Raw genomic sequence first — 6227 nt, 5'->3', positions numbered from 1 at the left:
ACAACACGCAGACCGTCCGTTCTATGATGATAGAACGGACGGTCCTCACTAAACGTAGACCGTTCGTTCTGCCTTACTGGAACGGACGGTCCACGTGCAATTCCGGTTTTTCGGTTTTCCGAAAATTAAACCGAAATTAGGGTTAAATCACTTTATAAGAAAGAGATTAAAATCCTAATTCGTAAAAGACTTTTTGGGGGCCGACTTTCAGAGGTTTGAGAGAGCTTTTGGATGAGATCCAAAGAGTTCAAAAACCGAGGAGTCTCGTTTTCTCGAAGCACAAAATCGAATAGAGATTCGAGTCCTAGCAGACAAGTTCCAAGCGTTGGAATCCATCCCGAAGTGTGGATACGTGTAGAGGGCGAGGTAATTTCCTGCCTTTCGTGATCAGACGTGTTCTTCGATTGATACAGGCCCCGGATCGATTGAGGTAAGCGTTCTAACGTTTCTACGATTCATTAGAAACATGGTTCTAGGGTTTATTAAATTTTTGTTTTATATCCGCTGCGCAAACCCTAGAATCAATCTCTTAGGAATAGGATTCGCTCTAGAGATCCCAGGAAACCCAACACTGATTAGAACCCCTAGATTGAAAAGCAAAACCAGGAGGAATCCTCTAATTCGGGTTGTGAGATGCTCTCGGATTATTTTGTGTGGGGTTCTCGACGTTGTTTGACTTGTAAGAGAGATTGGGATGATTCCTCCACCTTGGGTTGTATGAGTTCGTGTAGGTGTTGTTGTTCACGTAGTTTAGATCCTCAGTTCTCTCTTCCACTACATACATGCCCAGATCGTCTTGTGGGTGTGTAGGAGCATATGTGGTAGAAATCAGGTTGGCATTCTCGAATTTAGCATTAAGCGCTGCCAACTGATCAATCACCATCTTGAGGCTAGGATCGCCTTCTCTCCTTGGTATATCGCGAGAATATTCACTCTAAGCATCTTCTTCTTGAGCCATCATCTCAATATGTTGTTCCAGGTCCATGAATGACTTGTTCTGGATGCTGCCACCGCAGGAGGCGCGGATCAGAGTCTTGGTATCGTTGCGGAGCCCGCGAAAAAAGGTGTTGATCAGATAATTTTTGTCGAGCCCATGATGAGGACATGATTCTGATATCCTTTGTATCTTCTCCAAGCATCGTGTAGACTCTCCCTTTGATCCTGCTTAAATGAGTGTATACCTGAGAGAGCTGCTTGAGTGCGGTGGGCTGGAAATAATTTAGACATGAACTGAACTTCCAGCTGATCCCAGGTATGGATGGAATCAGGTGCTAAATCATATAGCCATTCCAATGCAGCATCCATGAGAGTCCAAGGAAAATCAAGTAGACGGAGGTCATCGTCTGTCACCCTGGCCTCTCTTTTGATCGAGCGGCACATCATCTTGAAATGCGTGAGATGTGCGTTCGGGTCTTCGTTTGGCCTACCCCGGAAAGAGTTATTGCTAAGCATCTGAATGGTAGCCGGGTTGAGCTCGCTCAAAACGAGTCATGTCGATGGTCGGCAGTCATATACCGACCATAAGTTCGGTGTGCTTTGGCGTGTTATATTGAGCAAAAGTTGAGTCAGCATTGCCTGAGCATCACCGGGAAAAGCGAGATCTTGATCGTTCTCCATCTGTCTCTACTGTCGATGGATTCGTGTAATGGTCCTCTCAAGTTCAGGATCAAAAGGTACTAGGTCTGATGTCCCAGCACTTCTCTGGTCATGCACTAGAAAACCCTATGCACAAACGAAAGACAACAAACAGACAAAGAAAACGTGAGAAATCGCTTAAGAAAAAGAAAAAGGAAGAAGATCCAGACTAGATAGGATCCTATTGCCTAAATTGTCCCTGGCAACGTTGCCAAAAACTTGATGTCGCAAATCTAGGTGAATAAATTTCGATCAAGTGATAAATTCCTAGACTGACCAAATTCCGCAAGTGTTCGGATCGTGTAGTAACTAGGGTCGAACACATGGACAAAAGTAGACAACGAAATCAAATCCAAATCTAAATCTAAATCCAGAGTAAATGATATGAGTATGAGAGCGTAGCAAAGAAAACGATAAAACAGTTGTAAATTATGAATGACGAACACTGCAGATTTCGGGATTGCTTTACATGCAAGGATCTTTCAAAGGATGCAAATCCAGTGGCTTATTTATCCAATTCAGGGAATTCAAGCTCTAAAGTAGAGATTAACTCTTCCAAGTCTAATCTCACTATCTAGGTTTAATCCTACTAATCTTCTAATTCAATAGTCTAAAACTCTGGATGCATGAATGAACGCTATCATGATTCCTAGGCAAATACCCATCTCCCGATGTGATACCTGTTCTATTTATTGAGTTATTTTTAGGTTATAATCCTATATGTCTATGTGAATTAAAACCCTGAGTTCATTCAACCAAGTGGCCAACAAGATCAAACGCATTAAGATCAACTCAATAAACTGAATAGAATAAACAAATCCATGAAGTCTGGAATTGAAAACCAAAGATCCATACATAGTGAATCTCTAACCTACAGCAAATGAACTACTCGCTAAACATCGAGTTGACAGGGTTCATATCAATTCAACAAAACATCGTAAAGTAGAATAAGGAAGAAACTCTTAGTCGATTTCTCGGCGTCGTGATCTCTGTCTTCTACTCCGATCTCTTGCTTCCTGATAATCTCCCCCTTTTCTGGTGTGCTCTAGGTCTCTTTCTTCGTAAAAGTCTGAAAAATGAATCCATCTCTAGAGGCTCGACCTAGTTAAGTCTTTATTTTCTGGCTAGATTTGGAAATATTTCCGAAAAATTCCGTAAGTAACACGATCGTGTGAGTAGGAAAGACACGATCGTGTGGGATTGTAAATCTAGAGTCAGGTTTTTGCGACTTGACCCGATCGTGAGTGAAGAAGACACGATCGGGTGAACCTTCGATATCACTCTTGTCTTGGCGAAATGACCCGATCGTGTGTTGCAACAGAAACACGATCGAGTGGACTCTTGTTTCGATGGTGATTTTCTTGGTGACGAGACACGATCGTGTGAAGGCAGGTGACACGATCGTGTGCAGCATTGAAACTCGTTCTTTTCCGGGATTTTTGTCTTTTCTTTCACTCCTATTGCTTGTACCTGCAGTCATATATGAACCAAGCGAAAATCAAGGCTAAACACGCATTTAAACATCTCAGATGATATAAAACCGAGTAGATATGTCAGATGAATTCATGTTGAAGTCGTGTATATTGCGTGTTATCAATATCCATGTATTGTTGTGAATAATACTAAACTCCCTAGTCGTATATCATTGTGGGAATAATGATGTAATAAGACTAGTATGATGTGTGATTGATGTGTTGGTTGTAATGCTCTAGGATGATCCGTGATATGATATTTGACTTTGTATTGATTCATTGAGTTATGAATGCATTATTTTTCCGTTATACGATTAGCATATTTGTTGTATTTCGGCATCCTTGAATCATTAGAGAATGATTCTAAACTCCCTAGTCAGTCATCATTGTAGGAACAATGATGGATTAAGACTAGCATGAGGTGTGATCAATGCATTGGATGTACATCACAATCATGGGTACTCGTTGTGAATGAGTGACTGGATGACCCGCATGAGACTGTCACATGGACAGTGTCATGATTTGAATCTCATACAGCGGTTCGTTTACGGATCCTCATACCTGAGATGTCTAGAGTATCTGATATGAGGAGTGGCGTGTCTTGACTGCGTCAAACGTCGTCTTAAACTTAATTAAGGCTGACCTAAAACTCAGAGAAACATCCTAGAACCCTAGAGAACCTGTTCTCTTCGATTTCTATTGTCCCGAGATTGGATCTCGTCTCTTGAGTTACCCTTTTCTTCACTAATCCTAGCAGATTCGTTCCAAATCGTTTGGAATCCTTCCCGTCGGTGTGGATACATGTAGAGGGACTGTAACTTCAGTCCTAAGTGGTTTAGAACAGGCCCCGGATCGAAATAAACTTCAAGTTTCATCGAGAACGAGGTAAGTAACGATTCTCTCGGTGATATACACGATCTTTCGTGTTTTGCAAGTTTGGTTGCGTGTGACGTTTGACTAGGTTTAGATCTTTCTTCCGCTGCATGAAACCTAGTAAACACCAAACCCTAGATCGATATGATCGCATGCTAGGAACCCGTAGATAACCCTATAGTGGTATCAGAGCCTGGTTCTCTGTATATCGCCGTGCTTGTTGTATGATTGCATGATTTAATCGTTAAATTGAATGTAATCATTGAATCTATGCATGTTTAATGATATTTGTGATTGTTGAATGATGCATGGATGGTATGGAGTCTGGGACGGGTTAACGGTGCGTCGAAACCGGGGCAAAACCCTAATTTTCGAAGCCCAAAAAATCTGTTCCGAATCTGATCTGTCCGCAGTCAGCCGGACCAAGAGTTGGTCAGTCGGACAAGCAGACAGATCAGATTCCGGACCGCGTGTTTGGTCAGAAGGACCAAAGTTCTCGCTGGTCAGCCCCGGACCAAAAGTTGGTCCGACGGACCAGGCGAAAACAACACAGGTCTGAGACGAAGACTGGCGGACTGACCAAGGAAACGGACTGAGTTGGTCCGGAGCTGACCAAGTTTGGTCAGCCCCGGACCAAGCCCAGTTGGTCTGCGCTCCGATTCCAAGTCAGCTCGGAGCAGGAGAAACAGACTGAGTTGGTCCGAGGCTGACCAAATCTGGTCAGCTACGGACCAAGCTCAGAATTTCTCCGAAAACGGACAGAACGGAGAACTAGAGAAGCTGACCAAGGTCAGTCCGGCGGACCAGATTCTGGTCAGCTCTGGACTGGACCTCAGACACTTAGTAGAGTAGCTATCAAGGCCTCGATCATCATGGTTACGGGTCATGCCCTAGCTGAGCGTACCTGACTATCTTGGTGAGGCAGTATGGAGAAATTGTGATTCTCATAGCTCGAATATGGTTGAGCTTGAATTGGGTTATCAAGTCGGACTTGGACCTAATGGTAAGGATGAGATGAGGAACATGCAGTGATAGCGTATCACTATCCCATACTCATCTAGGAGTCATATGTGATATGATTGACAATGCGTTGTCTACCTAAATAGCATGGTTTTGAGCGTCATGCCCTAGCTGACTCAAAAACATGTGAAATATGGATCCTAACTCACTTAGAAACTCATTGAGGGTGTTTTTCTTAGTGGGAGCCTGTCATATTGCATCTATTATCTGTATTAGCATGTGTACTAAGTGACTTGCATGTTTTCTGTCTGTTTGTTTGTCTTTTTCTGTAGAATATGACTGTTGCAGGTAATCTGGCTAATCTCTCCATGCGATCCATTCTGGATCGGGAGAGACTCACTGGTGGAAACTTTCTCGACTGGTACCGCAACCTGAGAATTGTTCTCAGGCATGAGCGGAAGCTCTAAGTGCTAGAAGAAGCCGTTCATGAGGATGAACCAGCGGCCAATGCGCCTAGGGCTGTCAGAGATGCTTACCATAAGCACATCAATGACAACCTGGACGTGACCTGCCTGATGCTCGGATCAATGTCGGCTGAGTTGCAGAAACAACTCGAAGGAACTGATGCCTTCGAGATGATCGAGCATCTCAGGACTATGTTCGAGGAACAGGCGAGGGTCGAACGATTTAACGTCCTTAAGAACCTGGTCAACTGTAAGATGACCAATGGTTCACCTATGAGTACTCATATCCTCAAGATGAAGGGTTATCTAGAGGATCTTGACAGACTAGGGTTGGATGTTAGTCGTGAATTGGCTATAGACCTAGTTCTTCAATCCCTGCCGGATAGTTTTGACCAGTTTGACATGAACTATAACATGCATGGGATGGAGAAGGCCTTGACCGAGCTACATGGGATGTTGCTATCGGCCGAGCAGAACATCAAAGTCGAGAAAAGTGTCCTAGTGGTTGGAAAGAGTTCCAACAAAAGGAAGCGTTCCAAGAGCAAGAAAGGCAAGGGTAAGACGGTAATTGTTGCCGCCGAGCCTAAGTCTAAGGCTGAGAAGGGAGAGTGTCATTTCTGCCATGCCATTGGGCATTGGCACAGAAACTGCAAACTCTACCTAGAAGATCAAAAGAAGAAGAAGCTTGCAGAAGCTTCATCTTCAGGTATCTTCGTTATAGAAGCTAACTTGTTTACTTCTACATCTTGGGTATTAGTTACCGGATGTGCCTCACACATTTATGGAAATGTGCAGGGCCTGAGAAGATGTAGGCAGCTGGCGA

The sequence above is a fragment of the Tarenaya hassleriana genome, unplaced genomic scaffold (assembly GCF_000463585.1).
Source record: "Tarenaya hassleriana unplaced genomic scaffold, ASM46358v1 Cleome219, whole genome shotgun sequence".
In the NCBI taxonomy this organism is placed as follows: Eukaryota; Viridiplantae; Streptophyta; class Magnoliopsida; order Brassicales; family Cleomaceae; genus Tarenaya; species Tarenaya hassleriana.
Note: the sequence above shows the minus strand (reverse complement) of the source record.